Raw genomic sequence first — 25,892 nt, 5'->3', positions numbered from 1 at the left:
AATCTGCTGCGATTGATTCCAGCAAATGTGAGCAGAGCCGTTGCCCCTGGGAGCAGTGCATTCAGACACCCAGTAAGCAAGGCTCTGTGGAAAATTGACACATGCCATCCCCTGGGTTTCCTTGTGGCAGTTACTAGCTTTCCACAGTTTTCTCAATCAAAAGCCATCTAGGTAACTTGTAAAGAAAAGATGAAACATTTAACATGTTTTCATTCTGCTTTTTGTTTTAAAAAAATCACTGCTTCAACCTACTTCAAAAGAACGATTTTCCTTTTCTTGTCCAAAGTTATCGAAAATCTTCAAGCTACACTTAGCTCTTAAGGTTAAAAAAGAAAAAAAAAATATGCTGTTCCCCTTCTTCCTTCTGTCGTTGCAACTCCCACTTCTTGCACTCAGTTTCTTTTTCATTTATTCACTTCCCCAGACCTAGGCCCTGCCTCCTCCGCATAGGAGAGGAGAGGACCCAGGTGTTTATGGTGGCTTTTCCTCTCACTTACTTGGACTGCTCTATGTAGGAGTTGTTTTAAAATTCTCCTGACTCCCAGTTTATGATATCATTTTAAAAATTTAAAAACAAGCAAAGAGCCACACCCCGCCCCTACAGCCCTCTCCCTAAAAATCCGTGGAAAGGGAGAGCCAGCTGTCCTGTAAATATCCAGCTAATGTTACTACAATATAGTCAATGACTTGGGCAAACCTCGATGTCAGGGTGCATGACTGATCTCCGGCGGGACCTGGCCTGCATAGGGAAACCCTATAATAACAGGTCGGCCAGCCAAGAGGATGCTGTGCACACTGCCTGCGGTGAATCTCTCGCCAGAAAGACTCCAGAGACAAAGGGTGGCACTCCTGCAGCCAGTTAGATCTTCTGGTTCTTGCAAGCAACGCTAAAGCCAGAATGTCCATTTGAAATTTCAAGCTCATGTGTCACCGAGTTCCATTGGAATGGGCCACGGGGCTCAATCTCCACTTTCTGGGTGCGCGGCCCCACCACAGCCCTTCCCCAGCACAGTCTGATCCTGTGCGAGACTGGAACTGGAATCGGCAGGACTTGGCTATTTAGGGCACCGGTCTGGGGTCTCCGGGGCCTCTGCTGGCTCCTTTGTCCTCGGAGCAGCCAGCCAGCCAAGGAACAAGACAGACATCCCTCTTCCTTTGGACTCACAGCCTTTGCAGAGTCAAGCTCCCCTTGAAGCTCACTCAGTAATATCCTTTAAAACGTGTCTTAAATTGTTTTGACTGCCTCTTTTATTTTTGGAAGAAATAAAAATTGATCTTAGAATTAAAAACAACAGACACACACACACACACACACACACAATTACAGCAGTAAAGTGGCATAAGGAGACAAACAGGAAAAAGCCAATATGCTGAATATGGTCTAATTGGAAACATGGAAGACGCTTGGCTTCTGATGCCATCTTTGGATCACTAAGTTAACTAAACTTGGAATGAGGTATATCTAGTAAATTACTAAATGATCTAATAATTGACTTCATTGTTTAAGCTTAGAAAAAAGCACTGAGTCTCCTCAAAACTATTAATATTAAATGCTATAAAATTTAAATAGAAAGATTATTTTAAAATGTAAAATTCTGGCATACATGTACTGAATTGCATCATCTTTGACAATTTTCAAATGAGATACCCTGGAATATCTCCGAAAGAAATCTAAATTCACCATATTTTATTAAACTACTGAACTGACAGTATATGAAAAACACAGATGTTACACACAAAATAAATGCAGGAACAAATTCAGATTTTAAGAAGTATAATGTGAGTTGAGAAATGGCTTTTGTTCTTAGCAAAAGTTAGAAAGTTGGGGATTTTGTCAAGATTTGAAGAGGCTTTAAAATTTGGAAAAGAAAATAAAGGTTTATAAATAATATTTTCTTAAAGTTCATGTGATATTCCAGAACAAGAGATAACTCTTAAGATTAAGATATTTTAATTTTAGCTTTAAATAGTTTTTGTTTTCTCCCTAAATTTGCCACTGTGTAAAAATGTTAGTGCAGTATTTTAGTTAGTACATGCTTTGAGTTTAATCTACGTTAAACTTTCAAAAATTTTTACATTAGTTCTATGGGTTGAGTCATTAGTGTTTCTATAAATTGTCTTAAGATTGCAAAACTATACAATTGTATTTAACTAAAAGAACTCATAACAATGAATAACTTCTAAAATGTTTAAGCCTATGAATTCTTAAAATATAACCAATTATATATACTTAATTTTCTTGTTTTATTTTAATTTCTAGAACTTTAACTTTAAAGCCTGAAGCTAATCATTTATTGAGGTAATAATTTAATCTTTGGGTACTTGGACAATTTCTAAGGAAAAAAGAGGCAAAACATTGGTCACTAATCATTGTTATATCTACCCTTTTCACTATTTTTATATATTATACTATGGTTGTACAGTAAAAATATATGCAATTTTCTTTAAATGGTCAATAAAACTCAAAAGTTATTAATCTGGTAGATTTGGGCTTATGAAAAATTATTTTTTTGGCTGAGTTCTTTTTATTTTTAATTTGGAAAACAAAATTTGGTTACTTTGGATAAAGATAGTGCTATAATCAGAATGTGTCTTCCAAAATTCATGTGTTGAAAATTTAATCCCAATGCAACAGTATTGGAAGGTGAGGCCTAATGAGAGATGTTTAGGTCATGAGTGCTTCATCCTTATGTATGTATTAATGCTGCTAAAAATGGGCTTCTGGGAGTGTGTTCACACTTCTGCTCTTCTGCCATATTTGGACACAGTTTGTCTGTTTTTGCTCTTCCACCTTCCACCATGGGAAGATAGAGCAAGAAGGCCCTCACCCAACACCAGATGCTTGTGCCTTGATCTTAGACCTCTCAGCCTCCAGAAATGTGAGAAATAAATTTCTGTTCTTTATAAATTACTCAGTCTTAGGTATTGACAGGCTAAGACCAGATGGTAACATAAACCACAAGATAATACTTGGTTTAGGGGTTACAGAAAAATATAAATATGTATTGTACTAGTTTTGCTAGGGCAGCCATAATGAAGTACCACCGACTGGGTGACTTAATCAACATAAATTAATTTTTCTCACGTTTCCGGAGGCTAGGAGCTCAAGATCAAGGTATCCTCAGGGTTGTTTTTTTTTTCTTTGAGGACTCTCTCCTTGACTTGTAGGTGGCCATCTTATTCCTTTGTCTTCTACTTGCTCATCTTCTGTGCTTGCATGTATTTTAATCTCCTCCTATAAGACCAATCACATTGGATTAGTGCCTATCATTACGACCTTATTTTAACTTAATATCCTCTTTAAGAGACCTTTCTCCAAATATAGTCACATTCTAGCATACTGAGGTTTAGGACTTCAAAACATCAATTTTGGGGAGATATAATTCAGCCTATAATATATACATATATGTGATGATAAACATGTGTATTAGTCTGTTCTCACACTGCTGTAAAGAACTACTTGAGACTAAGTAATTTATACGGAAAAGAGGTTTAATTGACTCACAGTTCTGTGTGCCGAGGGAGGCCTCAGGAAACTTACTCACATGGTGGAAGGTGAAGGGGAAGCAAGGTATGTCTTACATGGCAGCAGGAGAGTGCAAGAGCAAGGGTGGAACAGTCAAACACTTTTAAATCATCAGATTTTGTGAGAACTCACTACTCTCATGAGAACAGCATGGGGAAAACTTCCCCCATGGTCCAGTCACCTCCTACTAAGTCTTTCTCTCAATATGTGGGGATTACAATTTGAGATGATATTTGAGTGGGGACACAGAGCCGAACCATATCATTCCACCCCTGACCCCTCCCAAATCTCATGTCCTTTGCATATTTCAAAACACAATCATGCCTTCCCAATAGTCCCTCAAAGTCTAAACTCATTCCAGCATTAACCTAAAAGTACAGGTCCAAAGTCTCATCTGAGACAAGACAAGTCCCTTCTGCCTACGGGCCTGTAAAATCAAAAGCAAGCTAGTTACTTCCAAGATACAATGGGGGTACAGGCATTGGGTAAATGCTTCCATTCCAAATGGGATAAATTGGCCAAAACAAAGGGGTTACAGGCCCCACACAAGTGTGAAACCCAACAAGCCCATCATAAAATCTTAAAGCTCTGAAATAATTTCCTTTGACTCCATGTCTCACATCTAGGGCATGCCGATGCAACGTGAGCTCCCAAGGTCTTGGACAGCTCCACCCCTGTGGCTCTGCAGGGTACAGCCCTTGTGGCTGCTTTCATGAGCTGATATTGAGTGCCTGAAGTTTTTCCAGGTGCACAGTGCAAGCTGTCAGTGTATCTACTCTTCTGGGGTCTGGAGGATGGACCCTCTTCTCACAGCTTCACTAGGCAGTGCCCTAGTGGGGACTCTGTGTGGAGGCTCCCACCCTACATTTCCCCTCGGCATTGCCCTAGTAGAGGTTTTCCATGAGGGCTCCACTCCTGCAGCAAACTTCTTTCTGGACATTCAGGTATTTCTCTAATCCTCTGAAATCTAGGCAGAGGCTCCCAAAGCTCAACTCTTGTCTTTTTTGCCCTTGCAGGCCCAACACCACATGGAAGCGGCCAAAGCTTGGGGCTTGCACTCTCTAAAGCCATGACTGGAGCTATGCCTTTGCCCCTTTTAGACATGGCTGAAGCTGGAGAGGCTGGGATGCAGGGCGTCATGTCCTAAGGCTGTACAGAGCAGTGGGGCCTTAACCTAGCCCACAACATCATTTTTCCCTCCTAGACCTCTGGACCTGGGATGGGAAGGGCTGCTGTAAATATTTCTGAACTGCCCAGGAGACATTTTCTCCATTGTCCTGGCTATTAACATTCAGCTCCTTGTTACTTATGCAAATTTCTGCAGTCAGCTTGAATTTCTCTTCAGAAAATAGGTTTTTCTTTTCTACTGCATGGTCAGGCTGCAAATTTTCCAAACATTTATGCTCTGCTTCCCTTTAAACGTAAGTTCCAATTTCAGACTATCTCTTTGTGAATGCATATAACTGTACACTGTCAAAAACAAAACAAAACAAAAAAAACAGATCACCTCTTGAATACTTTGCTGCTTAGAAATTTCTTCTGCTTGATTTCATCTCTCTCAACTTTGAAGTGCTACATATCTCTAGGGCAGGGGTAAAAGACTGCCAGTCTCTTTTCTAAGGCATAGCAAGAGTGACCTTTACTCCAGTTCCCAATAAGTTTCTCATCTCCATTTGAGACCCCCTCAGCCTGGACTTCATTGTCCATATTACTATCAGCATTTTGGTCAAAACCATTCAACAAGACTCTCGAAAGTTCCAAACTTCCCCACATCTTCCTGTCTTCTTCTGAGCCCTCCAAACTCTTCCAACCTGTGCCCGTCAAAGTTGCTTTCATATTTTCAGGTATCTTTATAGAAGTGCCCCAAACTCCTGGTACCAATTTTCTGTATTAGTCCATTCTCACACTGCTAGAGAGAAATCCTGAGACTATGTAATTTATAAAGAAAAGAGTTTTAATTGACTCACAGATTCACATCACTGGGGAGGCCTCAGGATTCTTACAATCATGGCAGAAGTTGAAAAGAAAGCAAGGCACGTCTAACATAGTGGCAGGGGAAAGAGAGTGAGGGGGGAACTGCAAAACACTTTTAAACCATTGGATTTTGTGAGAACTCACTTAATATCATGAGAACAGCATGGAAATTACCACCTCCATGATCCAGTCACCTCCCACCAGGTGCCTCCCTCAACATGTGGGGATTACAATTCAAGATGAGACTTGGGTGGGGCACAGCCAAATCATATCAATATGGTTTGGTTAATACCCCAATATCTCATCCTATGGACTTTTTAGATTGGCAAAAGGATCTGTTGTCTTGGTTTAATTTGAGCACTCTTAGCTCCTGGTCTAGAAGAAAACTAAAAACTATTTTCTTAGTATTTGCTATGTTGCAATACTCAAATATATGATTTCCAGACTCTTAAATGCTGTTACAAAGCCCCTGTCCCCCAAATAATAATTCACCAAAATAATAGAAACAAAACTTTATAAATGTTGAATTTATCACAAGAAAAAAACTTATTATGTGATCATGACTCCACAAAGATTGATGCAGATTTGGATTGATCATATCCCCAGATTATATTGATTTATTGTCCAGCACAGGCATATGAACAAGAAAATACAGAGAGCTGTGTCCTCTTGCAATAACATGATACCATATTTATTTTGTCCCAGGAAACTCTTCACCAGGAAGGTAGGAGTATAAACCAAAAATAACCACTGTTTACTTCAGGAAATTGCTGTGACCCAATTTATCTGGGCAAACAGTTTGCTCCTTTGGACAAACAGCTCTCTTGTCTGGAAAATAGAATGCTCACTGGTGCAAACAGCTAACATAATATATGAGATTTTACTAATTCAAACCATCCTTTCATAATGCTCACCATTCTAAACAATGATTTAGACTGAGTATTCTTACTTTATCTTCCTTTTTTTGAGATATAGTGAGGACTCTGTCAAAGTGGTGTTTTTTCTTATAGTAGAAAATCTGATCAACTTACCACTGTTTGATTAAAAGACTTAAAATAATCTTCTTGGGGATATAACAGTTGATATATTTTACACCTAAACTGTAAGTAACATGTTAAAGTTATTAAGAATAATTGGTTTGCTATATTTACATATAATTTTGAGAATTTTAGTGTTATTTCCTCAGTGTTAAATTTTATCTTTCACATAAATTCAAACGAAGTTAAAAACACATAGAATAACCTAGTATCAATGATAATAATATGTTATAATAATAAATAACATAATTATAGAGGCTAAAAATAGATTAGTGGTTACCAGTGGTTAGGAATTAGGGGAAGGTGTGGGTGTAGCTACTAAGAAGTTACATACGGGAGCCTCTGGTAATGTACAGTAATGTGTCATGATTGTGATGGTGATTACAGAAAGCGACACGTGATAGCATTGTATAGAGCAACACGTGATAGCACATACACACATACACACATGCACACATGCATACATTCTAAGTACAAGTATGACTGGTGACATCTGAATAAACTCTATGAATTACACCAATATTGATTTCCTGGTTTTGACATTGTACCGAAGCTGTGGATAATACTGACATTGAAGGAGGTTGGGTGAAGTGTGCACTGGACCGCCTTGCACATTTCTTTGCAAGTTCTTGTGAATCCATAATTATTTTTTAAAAATTTAAAAAAAGACCAAGAAAATCACTGAATTTAAATTTTGGTGATTTAACACATAATCATTAAATTATTTTATTGATTCACCTAAAAATTGTATTCGGTGCTGAAATTTGATACTGTAATGAAGCAGTGGCAGACACTGTGCCTTGACTACCTAATACCATTTACTTTTCCCCTTTTACTTCCTGCCAAAGGTCACTTCTCATTATAAAGGCTGAAAATGTCAGATTCCCATTTGTCAGGATCTCTTGCAGTAAAGCTAGGTCACAGTGCTGGCCAAAAAGATGAAAGAAAAACTGTATATGTGTGTTTGTGTGTGTATATATGTGTGTGTCTGAAAGAGAGAGAGAGAAATCTGTTGTATATGAGAGCATCTGATATCTTCCTTGTTGAAAAGATAGTGCTGTGATGACAGAATCTTAACTTTATCTTTCCTTTGAATGTTATTGTGCAAGGATGTGATAGAAAGAGATGCAACATTAATCTTAAAACCATGAAGCCACAAACTGAAATAAGCAGCCAGCCTGCTTAGGATAATGAGTGGGAAGGCATTGGCATTTTAGTGACATTGAGACATTGAATCCATCTTGAAAATATCTACCTTTAGACTTCTTGTTATTTACAATAAATATTTATTTCATTATTAAATTAATTGTCAATAGGTTATTTCATTATTTGCAGCCAACAGCATCTGTAATTCAAATATTTGACACATTAATGATTTTTTGAGTAATGTTTTTTGCTAGAACAATCTATTTTATATGAAATAATATCCCTTCAAGAAACAATATCATATGCCTTCATAGAGACATTTAAACAGCACTTTAAAAAACCAATTTGTCATAGTCATTTAAAAGCTGAGATTTTAACAATTAGCCAAATTCAAAACATCACACATTAAAATAGATTATCAAAGAAAAATCATTTTTTCAGGTACTTGTGTGCACATTTAGGCTTCAATTAAAATTTAGTGATGGTGAGAAAGAATGAAAGATAATGCCACTTTTTGTTGAATACTTGTCACTTTTTCTTAAGAAAGCTTCAAGATAGATATAAAATTTTAAATAAAAAATGCTGTTATATTTCCTTTTAAGACACTGAAATAAGCATAAATATCTAACTTCCTGAGTTTTCTATGCAAATAATCAATAACATACAGCAAGAAATAACCTACAAGAATCCTGAAAATTAAATAATGAATTTATTCATATGTTGAACACCTCAATGTAAACTATTTTCACAAATTGCAATTATGAAAAAATAAACATTGTTTTATTAAGTAATGCACTCCACTATGAAACTGTATTAAAAAGCATTGAAATATTACCACATTTGTTTCAGTCCTCTGTGAACATTTTTCTTTTTCTATTTTCCTCTTTTGTATATTTGAGCAAATTTAGAGCTCCAACCTTCATGAAAGGTAAACAAAATGGGTTTTTGTTTATTATTGTGCGTTTCAAATTGAGGAAACTGTTTTAACATATTTTTGAAAATGATGGCAGTGATCGCATTCAGTTATAATTCCATAGCTTCATTTAGGGTAAATTTAATGGGCAGGCCTGTCTTTAGTCATCATTTGCAGCATTACACACTGAGCTATATTCAATAATTTTCATTAATTTATATAACAATATTTGCACAAAATTTCATTAGAAAATGTGTATACTTTGCATTTTCTTGCAATAATGTGAAATTTAAATGTGTAAATGATGTAAGTGGAACTGACTTGAAAACTTTTGTTAATATTTACAATTTATATTTTTTCATCTTTTTCTTTAAAGAGGAAAAATTTTAACTTTATGTAATTTTTAAGGGCACTTCAAGCTTAATAAAGGGACATCAGAGAAGATGGGCTCAGAATAGCCTATATTTTAACTTAAAAAATGAAGTATTTTGAAACATAAATTATCTTTTTTATTTGACTTATAAAGGCATAAAAAGATAGGACTGTTAAACTGACTTTTTTCGTGACAATTTAGCTTAGAGACCTTGATTTTTCCACTGTCATATAGTTCTAGAAAGCAAAGTTTGCAAACTACAGAGATTTTAAAGGAAAAAAAATATTTCTAGTTGTTCTCTTTTGAAAATATTTAGATTCATTTTTTCTGCAGTCAGGTGAAATGGAAGTTTAAAGTTGAGACTTACTACAGTTATAAATATAATTTTAAAATAATACTTTTGCATACCTCATTTTGTTATATGAAAATATACTTGATAAAAACTAAAATATCAAAAGCTAATTATTGAGAGAAACAATATATGTAATGTAACATTAGTAACAAAATTCCAGGAAATATACATGCAAACTGAGAAGAGGCTATCAAGGTCTTTATAATTCCCAGGAAATCGGTATACTCTTTCATCTTGGCATTGATGATTTGAGAACTGTAAGTCTAAATATCAATTTTAATAAGAACATAAATTCCTGTAAAAGAAAAAATAACATGCATATTATATAAATTTACAAGAATGAAAAAGTTCAAGAAAACATTGCACACGGAGAAAAATATATGGCAATGAACAAACAGCCAGGAAGCCCCAAATACAGCATGCACAATAAAATATAAAAGAAGAAATATATCAGCTTTGACAATTCACATAAATAGTTAACTTTATTTATGCAACAAATAGTTTCTCAAAATGGGTTCTAAATCAAGTCCATTCATATGATGTATGAGGAGCTACATTTAAAATGACATGGGGCAACTAGGGAGGAGCGGAGCAAGATGACCAAATAGTAGCCTCTACTGATCATTCTCCCTTACAGGAACATCAAATGTGACAACTCTCCACGCACACCCGCATAAGAATGAAAAATGAGGTGAGTAATCACAGTACCTGGCTTTAACTTCATATAGCTGAAAGAAGCACTGAAAAGGGTAGAAAAGAAAGTCTTGAATCTCTGATGCCACCCCTTCTTTCATCCTCTGACTGCAGCCACATGGTGTAAAGAGAAAATTTGCACTTTGGGGAGGGACAGCACAAGTGGTTGTGAGACTTTGCATTGAACGCAGTGCTGCCTTGTCACAGTGGAAAGCAAAACCAGGATGAACACAGCTGATGCCTGCTCACAGAGGAAGCATTTAGACTGGCCCCAGCCAGAGGTGAATTCCCCATCCTAGTGGTTGGAACAGGAGTTCTGGCAAGGCTTGCCTCATGGGCTGAAGTGCTCTGGGGTTCTAAGTCAACTTGAAAGGTACTCTAGGCCACAAGGATGGCAATTCTTCAGCAAGTCCTAGTGCTGTTTTAGGCTTGGAGCCAGTAGACTTGCAGGGTGCATGGTCTAGTGAGATGCCAGCTGGGGTGGCTAAGGGTGTGCTTGCACCACCCGTCCCCAAACCCCAGGCAGCACGGCTCACAGGAACAAAAGTGCCTCTATCCTTCTGCTTGAGGAGATGAGAGGGAAGAATATAGAGGACTTTGTCTTGCATCCTGGATATCAGCTCAGCCACAGTAGGATAGGGCACTGGTTAGAGTTGGGGGGGCCCCTATTCCAGGCCCTATCTTCTGGAAAGCATTTCTAGACACACCCTGGGACAGAAGAGGACTCACTGCCTTGAAGTGACGGACCTAGTCCTGGCAGGATTTATTACCTGCTGACTAAAGAGCCCTTGGGCCCTGAAGAAAAGCAGCAATACCCAGGTAGTACACCATGAGCCATAGGTAAGTCTGAGATATGCTGACTTCAAATGAGACCCAGCACACTTCCGCCTGTGGCGGCTACAGTGAGAGATTCCTTCAGCTTGACAAAAGCAGAGGGTAAAGTAAAGGGATCTTCATCTTGCGTCTTAGATACCAGCTTGGACACACTGGGGTAGAGTACCAAGCAGGCTGTTGGGGTCCCTGATTCTAGCCTTGTTTCTTATACAGCACTTCTGGATCTTCTCTGGGCAAGAGGGGAACTCACTGCCAGGAAGGGTGATTCCCAAACCTGGCAGCATTCACCACAAGCTGACCAAAGAGCCCTTGGGCCTTAAATGAGCATCAGCGGTAGCATGGCAGTACTCCTGTGGGGCTGTAATGCTGGTGGTGGCCATAAGAAGAGACTTGTCTGCCCCTGGAAAGGGGAGGGTAGATGGGAAGAACTTTATCTTGTACTTTGATTGCCAACTGAGCTGCAGAAGGATAGAGCATCAGGTAGATTTCCAAGGTATTTGATTTCAGTCCATGGCTCCTTGACAGCTCTGAATCCAGCTGGGGCCTGGGGGAACTTGCTGACCTGAAGGAAAAAACACAAGCTTAGCTAGCTTCACCACCTGCTGGTTATAGAGCCCTAGGACGTTGAGTGAGCATTGGTGGCAGACAAGTAGTGGTTCCAGCAGGCCTTGGGTGAGACCTAGTGCTGTGCTGGCTTTAGATCTAACACAGCAGAGTCCCAGTGCTGGTGGCCACAGAGGGGCTTGTGTCACCCACCTCTGGCTCCAGGCAGGTCAAGAGATAGAGAGAGAGGAGAGAGAGAGAGACAGAGAGAGAGAGAGAGAGACTTTGTTTGTTTTTGAGAAAGTAAGGGAAGAAAACAAATTTCTGCTTGGTAATCTAGAGAAGTCTTCCAGATCTTATCCAAGACCACCAAGGAAGTACCTGGGCCAGTGTGCAAGAACCACAACATTACTAGGCTTAGGGTGTCACCTAATGCAGATATGGTTTAAATCATAACACTCAAGTCACTTCAAATTCCTGGAAAGCCTTCACAAGAAGGACAGGTACTAACAAAGCCCAGACTGAAAAGTCTATAATAAATACCTAACTCTTTTGTGGGTGCCCAGAAACTGATGAACACCCACAAGCATCAAGACCATCCAGGAAAATAAGACCTCACCAGGTGAACTGAATAAGGCACCAGGGAGCAATCCTGGAGAAACAGAGATCTGTAACCTTTCAGACAGAGAATTTAAAATAGCTATTTTGAGGAAACTTAAAGAAATTCAAGACAACACAGAAAAAGAATTTAGAATTCTATCAGATAAATTTAACAAACAGATTGAAATATTAAAAAGAAGCATAAATTCTAGAGTTGAAAAATGCAATTGACATACTCAAGAATGCATCAGAGTCTTTTAATCACAGAATTAAGCAAAAAAAAAAAAAAAAAAAGAATTAGTGGGCCTGCCGACAGGCTATGTAAAAATACATAGTCAGAGGAGACAAAAAAATAAACATAAAAAACAATGAAACATGCATACAGGATCTAGCAAAGTGCCTCAAAAGGGCAAATCTAACAGCTGTTGGCCTTAAAAAGGAGGCAGAGAAAGAGGGGTAGACAGTTTATTCAAAGGGATAATAACAGCAATCTTCCCAAACTTCAATATTCAAGTATAAGAAGGTTATAGAACATAAATCTGATTTAGCTCAAAGAATATATCTATATTCAAGTGTAAGAAGTATATGAAATGCCAGTCAGATATAACCCAAAGAAGACTACCTTAAGACATTTAATAATCAAACTCCAAAAAGGAAAGGATAAAGAAAGAATCCTAAAAGCAGCAATAGAAAATAAACTAATAAAATACAATGGAGTGCCAGTACATTTGGAAGACTTTCCAGCAAAAAACTTACAAGCCAGGAGAGAGTGGCATGACATATTTAAAGTGCTGAAGGAAAAAACTTTTACCCTAGAATAGTATATCTGGTGAAAATATCCTTCAAACATGAAGGAGAAATAAGGACTTTACCAGACAAACAGAAGCTGAGATATTTTGCCAACACCAGATCTGTCCCATGAGAAATGCTAAAGGGAGTTCTTCAGTCACAAAGAAGGAGATGTTAGTGAGCAATGAGAAATTATCTGAAGGTACAAAACTCACCGGTAATAGTAAGTACAAAGAAAAACACAAAATATTATGACTGTAATTGTGGCGTGTAAACTACTCTGATCTAAGTAGAAAAACTAAAATATGAATCAATTCAAAATAATTGCTACAACAACTTTTGAAAACATACAGTACAATAAGACATAAAGAGAAATAGCAAAAAGTTAAAAAGCAGTGGGATAAAATTGAAGAGCAGAGTTTTTATTAATTTTCTTTTTGCTTGCTTATGCAATCAGTTTAAAATAATAAGTTATAAGAGAGTGATTGCAAAACTCCTAGTAACCTCAAATAAAAAATACAATTGATACACAAAATATAAAAAGCAAGAAATTAAATTATACTAACAGAGAAAATCACCTTCACTAAAAGGAAGATAGGCGGGAAGGAAAGAAGGAGGAAAAGACCACAAGATGACTGAAAAGAAATAACAAAATGGCAGGAGTAAGTCCTTACTTATTGATAATAACATTGAATGTAAATAGACAAAACTCTCCAATCAAAAAACTCAGTGGCTGAATGGATTACAAAATGAGACCCAATGACCTGTTGTCTACAAGAAACACACTTCACATATAAAGACACACATAGATTGAAAATAAAGTGATAAAAAAAATCTTCCATGCCAATGGAAGCCAAAGACAAACAAAACAAAACAAAACAAAAACAAAGCAGGAGTATCTATACTTATATCAGACAAAACAGATTTCAAGGCAAAATCTGTAAGAAGAAACAAAGAGGTCATTATATAATGATAAAGGGGTCTATTCAGCAAGAGGAAATAACAGTTCTAAATATATGTACACCAAACACTGGAGCACCCAGATATATAAAACAAATATTAATAGAGCTAGAGATATATATATATATCACAATACAATAATAGCTGGAGGCTTCAACACCCCATGTACTCATTGGACAGATCTTCCAGAGAGAAAATCAAGAGAAAAACATGGGACTCAATCTGCACTATAGACGACATGGATCTAAGAGATATTTACAGAACATTTCATCCAATGGATGCAGAATACATATTCTTCTCCTCAGCACATGGATCATTCTCAAGGATAGAACATATGTTAGGTCACAAAACAAGTCTTAAATCATTCAAGAACATGAGAATAATATCAAGAATCTTTTCTGACAACAATGAAATAAAACTCAATATCCAAAACGAGGAATTTGGAAACTATATGAACACTTGGAAATTAAACAATATGCTCCTGAATGACCAGAGGTTCAAGAAAGAAATTAAGAGGAAAACTGAAAAATTTCTTCAAATAAACAACAATGCAAACACAATATACCAAGACCAATGGGGTGCAGGGAAAGCAGTACTAAGAGGTACGTTTATAGCTATAAATGCCTGTATCAAAAACGAAGAAAAATTTTACATAAATAACTTAATGATGCATCTTAACTGACTTGTAAGTAAAGAGCAAATCAAACCCAAACTTTAATGGGTGCAGCACACCAACATGGCATATGTATACATATGTAACAAACCTGCACATTGTGCACATGTACCCTAAAACTTAAAGTATAATAATAGTAAAATTTTAAAAAAGAAATAAAGATCAGAGCAGAAATAAATTACATTGAAAACGTACATAAGATCAACAAAATGAAAAGTTATTTTTTGAAAAGATAAACAAAATTGACAAACCTCTAGCAAGACTAAGAAAAAAAGTGAGAAAATCCAAATAAAATCAGTGATCAAAAAAGAGATATTACAACTGATACTATAGAAATTCAAAGGATCTTTAGTGGCTACTATGTGCTACTATATGTCAATTAGTTTGAAAACCTAGAATACATGTATAAATTCCATGTTGTATCTATACATACAACCTACCAAGACTGAACCATGACAAAATCTCATAGACCAATAAAAAAACCTGAACAGACCAATAACAAGTAAAAAGAATGAAGCCATAATAAAAAGCCTTCCAGCAAAAGGAGCCCAGACACCAGTGGATTCATTGCTGAATTCCACCAGACGTTCAAAGAAGAACTATTACCAATCATACTCAAACTATTGTGAAAAATAGAGGAGGAGAGGGAGGAGCCAAGGCAGCCGAATAGGAACAGCTCCGGTCTACAGCTCCCAGCGTGAGCGACACAGAAGATGGGTGATTTCTGCATTTCCATCTGAGGTACTGGGTTCAATTCACTAGGGAGTGCCAGACAGTGGGCGCAGGACATTGGGTGCAGTGCACCGTGAGCCAGCCCAAGTAGGGCGAGGCATTGCCTCACTCAGGAAGTGCAAGGGATCAGGAAGTTCTCTTTCCTGGTGAAGGAAAGGGGTGACAAACAGGCATCTGGAAAATCGGGCCACTCCCACCAGAATACTGTGCTTCTCTGACTGGCTTAGGAAATGGTGCACCAGGAGATTATATCCCACACTTGGCTTGGAGCGTCCTATGCCCACAGAGTCTCACTGATTGCTAGCACAGCAGCCTGAGATTAAACTGCAAGGCAGCAGTGAGGCTGGGGGAGGGGCGCCCACCATTGCCCAGGCTTGCTTAGGTAAACAAAGCAGCTGGGAAGCTCGAACTGGGTGGAGCCCACCACAGCTCAAGGAGGCCTACATGCCTCTGTAGGTGCCACCTCTGGGGGCAGGGCACAGACAAACAAAAAGACAGCAGTAACCTCTGCAGATTTAAATGTCCCTGTCTGACAGCTTTGAGGACAGCAGTGGTTCTCCCAGCATGCAGCTGGAGATCTGAGAATGGGCAGACTGCCTCCTCAAGTGGGTCCCTGACCCCTGACCCCTGAGCAGCCTAACTGGGAGGCACCCCCCAGTAGAGGGAGAGTGACACCTCACACGGCCAGGTACTCCTCTGAGACAAAATTTTCAGAGGAACGATCAGACAGCAGCATTCGTGGATGACAAAAATCCGTGGTTCTGCAGCCACCGCTGCTGATACCCAGGTAAACAGGGTCTGGAGTGGACCTCTAGCAAACTCCAACAAACCTGCAGCTGAGTGTCCTGACTGTTAGAAGGAAAACTAACAAACAGAAAGGACATACACACCAAAAACCCATCTGTACATCACCATCATCAAAGACCAAAAGTAGATAAAACCACAAACATGGGAAAAAACAGAGCAGAAAAACTGGAAACTCTAAAAAGCAGAGCGCCTCTGCTCCTCCAAAGGAACACAGTTCCTCACCAGCAATGGAACAAAGCTGGAAGGGGAATGACTTTGACGAGTTGAGAGAAGAAGGCTTCAGATGATCAAATTACTCCGAGCTACAGGAGGAAATTCAAACCAAAGGCAAAGAAGTTGAAAACTTTGAAAAAAATTTAGACGAATGTATAACTAGAAAAACCAATACAGAGAAGTGCTTAAAGGAGCTGATGGAGCTGAAAGCCAAGGCTTGAGAACTACGTGAAGAATGCAGAAGCCTCAGGAGCTCATGCGATCAACTGGAAGAAAGGGTATCAGTGATTGAAGATCAAATGAATGAAATGAAGTGAGAAGGGAAGTTTAGAGAAAAAAGAATATAAAGAAATGAACAAAGCCTCAAAGAAATATGGGACTATGTGAAAAGACCAAACCTGCGTCTGACTGGTGTACCTGAAAGTGATGGGGAGAATGGAACAAGTTGGAAAACACTCTGCAGGATACCAGGAGAACTTCCCAATCTAGCAACGCAGGCCAACATTCAGATTCAGGAAATACAGGGAACGCCACAAGATACTCCTTGAGAAGAGCAACTCCAAGATGCATAATTGTCAGATACACCAAAGTTGAAATGAAGGAAAAAAAGTTAAGGGCAGCCAGAGAGAAAGGTCGGGTTACTCACAAAGGGAAGCCCATCAGACTAACAGTGGATATCTCGACAGAAACTCTACAAGCCAGAAGAGAGTGGGGGCCAATATTCAACATTCTTAAAGAAAAGAATTTTCAGCCCAGAATTTCATATCCAGCCAAACTAAGCTTCATAAGTGAAGGAGAAATAAAATCCTTTACAGACAAGCAAATGCTGAGAGATTTCGTCACCACCAGGCTTGCCCTACAAGAGCTCCTGAAGGAAGCACTAAACATGGAAAGGAACAATCGTTACCAACAGCTGCAAAATCATGCCAAAATCTAAAGACCATTGAGACTAGGAAGAAACTGCATCAACTAATGAGCAAAATCACCAGCTAACATCATAATGACAGGATCAAATTCACACATAACAATATTAACTTTAAATGTAAATGGACTAAATACTCCGATTAAAAGACACAGACTGGCAAATTAGATAAAGAGTCAAGACCCATCAGTGTGCTGTATTCAGGAAACCCATCTCATGTGCAGAGACACACATAGGCTCAAAATAAAAGGATGGAGGAAGATCTACCAAGCAAACGGAAAACAAAAAAAGGCAGGAGTTGCAATGCTAGTCTCTGATATGACAGACTTTAAACCAACAAAGATCAAAAGAGACAAAGAAGGCCATTACATAATGGTAAAGGGATCAATTCAACAAGAAGAGCTAACTATCCTAAATATATATGCACCCAATACAGGAGCACCCAGATTCATAAAGCAAGTCCTGAGTAACCTACAAAGAGACTTAGACTCCCACACAATAATAATTGGAGACTTTAACACCCCACTGTCAACATTAGACAGATCAATGAGAAAGAAAGTCAACAGGGATACCCAGGAATGGAACTCAGCTCTGCACCAAGTGGACCTAATAGACATCTACAGAACTCTCCACCCCAAATCAACAGAATATACATTTTTTTCAGCACCACACCACACCTATTCAAAAATTGACCACATACTTGGAAGTAAAGCTCTCCTCAGTAAATGTAAAAGAACAGAAATTATAACAAACTGTCTCTCAGATCACAGTGCAATCAAACTAGAACTCAGGACTGAGAAACACACTCAAAACCACCCAACTACATGGAAACTGAACAACCTGCTCCTGAATGACTACTGGGTACATAACGAAATGAAGGCAGAAATAAAGATGTTCTTTGAAACCAATGAGAACAAAGACACAGCATACCAGAATCTCTGAGACACATTCAAAGCAGTGTGTACAGGGAAATTTATAGCACTAAATGCCCACAAGAGAAAGCAGGAAAGATCCAAAATTGATACCCTAACATCACAATTAAAAGAACTAGAAAAGCAAGAGCAAACACATTCAAAAGCTGGCAGAAGGCAAGAAGTAACTAAAATCAGAGCAGAACTGAAAGAAATAGAGACATAAAAAACCCTTCAAAAAATTAATGAATCCAGGAGCTGGTTTTTTGAAAGGATCAACAAAATTGATAGACTACTAGCAAGACTAATAAAGAAAAAAGAGAGAAGAATCAAATAGATGCAATAAAAAATGATAAAGGGGATATCACCATTGATCCCACAGAAATACAATCTACCATCAGAGAATACTACAAACACCTCTATGCAAATAAACTAGAAAATCTAGAAGAAATGGATAAATTCCTCAACACATACACCCTCCCAATACTAAACCAGGAAGAAATTGAATCTCTGAATAGACCAATAACAGGCTCTGAAATTGTGGCAATAATCAGTAGCTTACCAACCAAAAAGAGTCCAGGACCAGATGGGTTCACAGCCGAATTCTACCAGAGGTACAAGGAGGAACTGGTACCATTCCTTCTGAAACTATTCCAATCAATAGAAAAAGAGGGAATCCTCCCTAACTCACTTTATAAGGCCAGCATCATCCTGATACCAAAGCCTGGCAGAGACACAACGAAAAAAAGAGAATTTTAGACCAATATCCTTGATGAACATTGATGCAAAAATCCTCAATAAAATACTGGCAAACAGAATCCAGCAGCACATCAAAAAGCTTATCCACCATGATCAAGTGGGCTTCATTCCTGGGATGCAAGGCTGGTTCAATATAGGCAAATCAATACATGTAATTCAGCATACAAACAGAACCAAAGATAAAAAACACATGATTATCTCAATAGATGCAGAAAAGGCCTTTGACAAAATTCAACAACTCTTCATGCTAAAAACTCTCAATAAATTAGGTATTGATGGGACGTATCTCAAAATAATAAGAGCTATCTGTGAGAAACCTACAGCCAATATCATACTGAATGGGCAAAAACTGGAAGCATTCCCTTTGGAAACTGGCACAAGACAGGGATGCCCTCTCTCACCACTCCTATTCAACATAGTGTTGGAAGTATGGGCCAGGGCAATTAGGCAGGAGAAGGAAATAAAGGGTATTCAGTTAGGAAAAGAGGAAGTCAAATTGTCCCTCTTTGCAGACAACATGATTGTATATCTAGAAAACCCCATTGTCTCAGCACAAAATCTCCTTAAGCTGATAAGCAACTTCAACAAAGTCTCAGGATACAAAATCAATGTACAAAAATCACAAGCATTCTTATACACCAATAACAGACAAACAGAGAGCCAAATCATGAGTGAACTCCCACTCACAATTGCTTCAAATAGAATAAAATACGTAGGAATCCAACTTACAAGGGATGTGAAGGACCTCTTCAAGGAGAACTACAAACCTCTGCTCAATGAAATAAAGGAGGATACAAACAAATGGAAGAACATTCCATGCTCATGGACAGGAAGAATCAATACCGTGAAAATGGCCATACTGCCCAAGGTATTTTATAGACTCAATGCCATCCCCATCAAGCTACCAATGACTTTCTTCACAGAATTGGAAAAAACTACTTTAAAGTTCATATGGAACCAAAAAAGAGCCCACATCACCAAGTCAATCCTAAGCCAAAAGAACAAAGCTGGAGGCATCACACTACCTGACTTCAAACTATACTACAAGGCTACAGTAACCAAAACAGCATGGTACTGGTACCAAAACAGAGATATAGACCAATGGAACAGAAAAGATCCCTCAGAAATAACGCCACATATCTACAACTATCTGATCTTTGACAAACCTGAGAAAAACAAGCAATGGGGAAAGGATTCCCTATTAATAAATGGTGCTGTGAAAACTGGCTAGCCATACGTAGAAAGCTGAAACTGGATTTCTTCCTTACACCTTATACAAAAATTAATTCAAGATAGATTAAAGACTTAAAACCATAAAAACCCTAGAAGAAAACCTAGGCAATATCGTTCAGGACATAGGCATGGGCAAAGAGTTCATGTCTAAAACACCAAAAGCAATGGCAACAAAAGCCAAAATTGACAAATGGGATCTAATTAAACTCAAGAGCTTCTGCACAGCAAAAGAAACTACCATCAGAGTGAACAGGCAACCTACAAAATGGGAGAAAATTTTTGCAACCTACTCATCTGACAAAAGGCTAATATCCAGAATCTACAATGAACGCAAACAAATTTACAAGAAAAAAACAAACAACCCCATCAAAAAGTGGGCAAAGGATATGAAGAGACACTTCTCAAGAGAAGACATTTATGCAGCCAAAAGACACATGAAAAAATGCTAATCATCACTGGCCATCAGAGAAATGCAAATCAAAACCACAATGAGATACCATCTCATACCAGTTAGAATGGTGACCATTAAAAAGTCAGGAAACAACAGGTGCTGGAGAGGATGTGGAGAAATAGGAACACTTTGACACTGTTGGTGGGATGGTAAACTAGTTCAACACTTGTGGAAGTCAGTGTGGTGATTCCTCTGGGATCTGGAACTAGAAATACCATTTGACCCAGCCATCCCATTACTGGGTATATACCCAAAGGAGTATGAATCATGCTGCTATAAAGACACATGCACACGCATGTTTATTGCGGCACTATTCACAATAGCAATGACTTGGAACCAACCCAAATGTCCAACAATGATAGACTGGATTAAGGAAATGTGGCACATATACACCATGGAATACTATGCAGCCATAAAAAGTGATGAGTTCATGTCCTTTGTAGGGACATGGATGAAATTGGAAATCATCATTCTCAGTAAACTATTGCAAGGACAAAAAACCAAACACTGCATGTTCTCACTCATAGATGGGAATTGAACAATGAGAACACATGGACATAAGAAGGGGAACATCACACTCTGGGGACTGTTATGGGGTGAGGGGTGGGGGGAGGGATAGCATTAGGAGATATATCTAATGCTAAATGATGAGTTAATGGGTGCAGCACACCAGTACGACACATGTATACATATGTAACTAACCTGCACATTGTGCACATGTACCCTGAAACTTAAAGTATAACAATAATAATAATAATAAAAACTCCAAAAAAAAGCTGAATTTCTTAAAAAAAAAAAGAAAAATAGAGGAGGAAAAAGACTTCAAAACTCATTCTATGAGATCAGTATTGCCTTGATACCAAAAACAGACAATTACATATCAAAAAAAGAAAACTATAGGTCAATATTAATGAATATTGATGCAAAAATCATCAACAAAATACTTGCAAACCAAATTCAACAACACATTGAAAACATTATTCATCATGAACAAATGGGGTTTATCCCAGAAGTTTAAGGATGGTTCAACATATGCAAATCAACTAATGTGATACACCATATCAACCAAATGAGGGACAAAAACATATGATTATTTCAATTAATGCTGAAAATGCATTTGATAAAATTTAACATTTCTTCATGATAAAAATCCTAAAAAATCTGAGTATAGAAAGAACATACCTCAACATAATAAAAGCCAAGAAATAAAAGGCATCAAAATCGAAAAAAAGATAACAAATTATCCTTGTTTGCAGATGATATAATCTTATAGTTGGTAAAATCTAAAGACACCACAAAAAACTATTCAAACTGATAAACAAATTCAGTAAAGTAGCAGCATACAAAATAAACATATAAAAATCAGTAGCATTTCTATATGCTAACAGCAAATAATCTGAAAAAGAAATCAAGATGTAATACCATTTACAATAGCTACAAATAATATACCTAAGAGTTAACTTAAACTAAGAAATGAAAGTTCTTTATAAGAAAAACTGGAAAAACTGAAACATCGATGCAAAAATTGAAGCAGACACAAAGAAATGAAAAGATATTCCATGTTCATGGACTGGAAGAACTGATGTTGTTAAAATATCCATACTACCTAAAGCAATCTACAGATTCATTGCAATCTCTATCAAAATACCAATGGCATTCTTCACAGAAAAAGTAAAAAAAATTCCTAAAATTTTTGTGAAGCCACAAAAGTCCCAGAATAGCCAGAGCTATCCTGAACAATAAGAAAAAAAAAAACTGGAAGAATCACATTACTTGACTTCAAGCTATACTAGAAAGCTAGAGTAATCAAAACAGTATGGTACTGGCATTACAAAAAAAAAAACAAAAAAAAACCAGACACATAGACCAGTGGAACAGAATAGAGAACCAGAAACAAATCCACATATTTACAGTGGACTGATTTTTGACAAAGTTGCCAAGAATATACATTGAGGAAAGATAGTCTCTTCAATAATTGGTGCTGGTAAAACTGGATAACCACAGGCAGAAGGATGAAACTATGCTCCTTTCTCTCACTATATACAAAAATCGATCCAAAATGGATTAAAGACTTAAATCTAAGACCTCAAACTATGAAACTAATACCAGTAAACATTGGAGAAGTCTCCAGAACATTGGCCTGGGCGAAGATTTCTTGAATAATACACCACAAGCCCAGTTAACCAAAGCACAAATTGACAAATGGAATCACAAGTTAAAAATCTTCAGCACAGCAAAGGAAACAATCAGCAAACTGAGGCAACAACCCGCAGAATGACAGAAAATATTTGCAAACTACTCATCTGACAAGGGATTAATGATCAGAATATATAAGGGGCTCAAATAACTCTGTAGGAAAAAATCTAATAATTTGATTTAAAAATGAGCAAAACATCTGAATAGCAATTTCTCAAAAGAAAACACATAAATGGTAAACAAATATATGAAAAGTTGATAGAAGGTGCTCAATATCATTGATCATCAGAGAAATGAAAATCAAAACTACAATGATATTCATCTCCCCCCAATTAAATTGGCTTTTATCTAAAAGATAGGCAATAACAAATCCTGGTGAGGATATGGAGAAAAGGGAAACCTTGTACACTGTTGGTGGGAACAACAGTAGTGCAATAGATTAGTGCAACCACATGGATGGACCACAGTTTGGAAGTTCCTCAAAAAACTAAAAATAGAGCTACCATATGATCATGCAATCCCACTGCTAGGTATATACCCAAGAGAAAGGAAATTAGTATATTGAAGAGATATTTACACTTCTATGTTTATTGCAGCACTATTCACAATAGCCAAGATTTGAAAGCAATCTAAGTGTTCGTCAACAGATGAATGAAGAAAATGTGGTACGTATACACAATGGAGTACTATTCAGCCCTAAAAATGAGTAAGATCCAGTCATTTGCAGCAACATGGAGGTCATTATGTTAGGTGAAATAAGCCAGGCACAGAAAGACAAACTTCACACGATCTTATTTACAGGAGCTAAAAATTAAAACAATTTAACTCATGGAGATCAAGAGTAGAGGGATGGTTACCAGAGGCTATGAAGGGTAGTTGAAGGCAAAACGGTCTATTTCAAAAATAATTTAAAAGAAGGAAAACAACCTACATTTTGATAGCACAGAAGGGTGACTATATTCTAAATATTAACTTAATTGTACATTTAAAAATAAGTAAAAGACTATAATTGGATTGTTTGTAACACAAAAAATAAATTCTTGATGTGATGGATACTTCATTTACTCTGATGTCACTATTATGCATTGCATGCCTGTATCACAATATCTCATGTATCCCATAAATATATACTGCTAGTATGTACCCAGAAAAATTTAAAAATAATTAAAAAATAGTAAAATAATATAGAAAGCTAGAATGCAAAGGACATATAAAGCCAATCCAAAATGAAAAAAAAAAAAAAAACTTAAAAAGCAAGTGTCAGTATACTCTTAAGAGAAAATGTAAAATTTGATATTGAAGACATTAAGTTGAAAAAATTGGTCATTCATATTTATAAACAATGCAGTTTGTGGGTGCGGTTCCAAGATGGCTTAATAGGAACAGTTGCAGTCTACAGCTCCCAGCATGAGCGATGCCGAAGACAGGTGATTTCTACATTTCCAACTGAGGTACTGGCTTCACCTCACTGGGGTTTGTCAGACAGTGGGGGCAGGACAGTGAGTGCAGCCCACCAAGTGTGAGCCAAAGCAGGGTAAGGCAATGCCTCACCTGGGAAGTGCAAGGGGTCAGGGAATTCTTTCCTAGCCAAGGGAAGTGGTGATGGATGGCACCTGGAAAATTGGCTCACTCCCACCCTAATACTGAGCTTTTCAAAAGGTCTTAACAAATGGCACACCAGGAGATTATATCCCATGCCTGGCTCAGAGGGTCCCAGGCCTATAGAGCCTGCTCATTGTGAGCACAGCAGTCTGAGATCAATCTGCAAGGCAGCAGCAAAGCTGGGGGAGGGGCGCTCACCATTGCTGAGGCTTGAGTAGGTAAACAAAGCATCCAGGAAACTCGAACTGGGTGGAGCCCACTGCAGCTCAAGGAAGCCTGCCTGCCTTTGTAGACTCCACCTCTGGGGGCAGGGCATAGCCAAACAAAAGACAGCAGAAAGCTCTTCAGACTTAAATGTCCTTGTCTGACAGCTTTGAAGAGAGTAGTGGTTCTCCCAGCATGGACTTTGAGATCTGAGAATGCACAGACAGTCCCCTTAAGTGGGTCCCTGACCCCCCAGTAGCCTAACTGAGAGGCATCCTCCAGTAGGGGCAGACTGACACCTCACACAGCTGGGTACCCCTCTGAGACAAAGCTTCCAGAGGAACGATCAGGCAGCAACATTTGCTGTTCAGCAATATTCACTGTTTGGCAGCCTCCGCTATTGATACCCAGGCAAATAGGGTCTGGAATGAACCTCCAGCAAACTCCAACAGACCTGCAGGTCTGTGAGGGTCCTGACTACTAGAAAGAAAACTAACAAACAGAAAGGACATCCACACGAAAACCCCATCTGTATGTCACTGTCATCAAAGACCAAAGGTAGATAAAACCACAAAGATGGGGAAGAAACAGCAGAAAAGCTGAAAATTCTAAAAATCAGAGCACCTCTCCCCCTCCAAAGGAATGCAGCTCCTTGCCAGCAATGGAACATAGCTGGATGGAGAATGACTTTGATGAGTTGAGAGAAGGCTTCAGATGATCAGACTTCTCCGAGCTAAAGGAGGAAGTTCAAACCCATCGCAAAGAAGGTAAAAACCTTGAAAAAAGATTAGATGAATGGCTAACTAGAATAATCAACACAGAGAAGTCCTTAAATGACCTGATGGAGCTGAAAAGCATGGCACGAGAACTACATGATGAATGCACAAGCTTCAGCAGCCGATTCCATCAACTGGAAGAAAGGGTATCAGTGATTGAAGATCAAATGAATGAAATGAAGCGAGAAGAGAAGCTTAGAGAAAAAAGAGTAAAAAGAAACAACAAAGCCTCCAAGAAATATGGGACTATGTGAAAAGACCAAATCTACGTCTGATTGGTGTACCTGAAAGTGAAGGGGAGAATGGAATCAAGTTGGAAAACACTCTGCAGGATATTATCCAGGAGAACTTCCCCAACCTAGCAAGGCAGGCCAACATTCAGATTTGGGAAATACAGAGAATGCCACAAAGATACTCCTCGAGAAGAGCAACTCCAAGACACATAATTGTCAGATTCACCAAGTTGAAATGAAGGAAAAAATGTTAAGGGCAGCCAGAGAGAAAGGTCAAGTTACCCACAAAGGGAGGCCCATCGGACTAACAGCTGATCTCTTGGCAGAAACTCTACAAGCCAGAAGAGAGTGGGGGCCAATATTCAACATTCTTAAAGAAAAGAATTTTCAGCCCAGAACTTCATATCCAGCCAAACTAAACTTCATAAGTGAAGGAGAAA

At 38.1% G+C, this 25,892-nt stretch overlaps 1 long non-coding RNA gene across 1 annotated transcript in view; it reads right to left on the bottom strand.

Annotated features, from left to right (window-relative positions):
- Positions 1–9,784: 9,784 nt before the first annotated feature.
- LOC129035598 (uncharacterized) overlaps positions 9,785–25,892 on the bottom strand; it is a 163,814-nt gene continuing 147,706 nt past the window's right edge. The window contains exon 4 of the long non-coding RNA XR_008502245.2: positions 9,785–11,410. This is a non-coding gene — a long non-coding RNA (uncharacterized LOC129035598). The remainder of the gene's footprint in view (positions 11,411–25,892) is intronic.

This window comes from Pongo pygmaeus, chromosome 3 (assembly GCF_028885625.2).
Source record: "Pongo pygmaeus isolate AG05252 chromosome 3, NHGRI_mPonPyg2-v2.0_pri, whole genome shotgun sequence".
Classification (NCBI taxonomy): domain Eukaryota; kingdom Metazoa; phylum Chordata; class Mammalia; order Primates; family Hominidae; genus Pongo; species Pongo pygmaeus.
The sequence above is the reverse complement of the archived record's forward strand: the minus strand, read 5'-3'. Positions and strand labels throughout refer to the sequence as shown.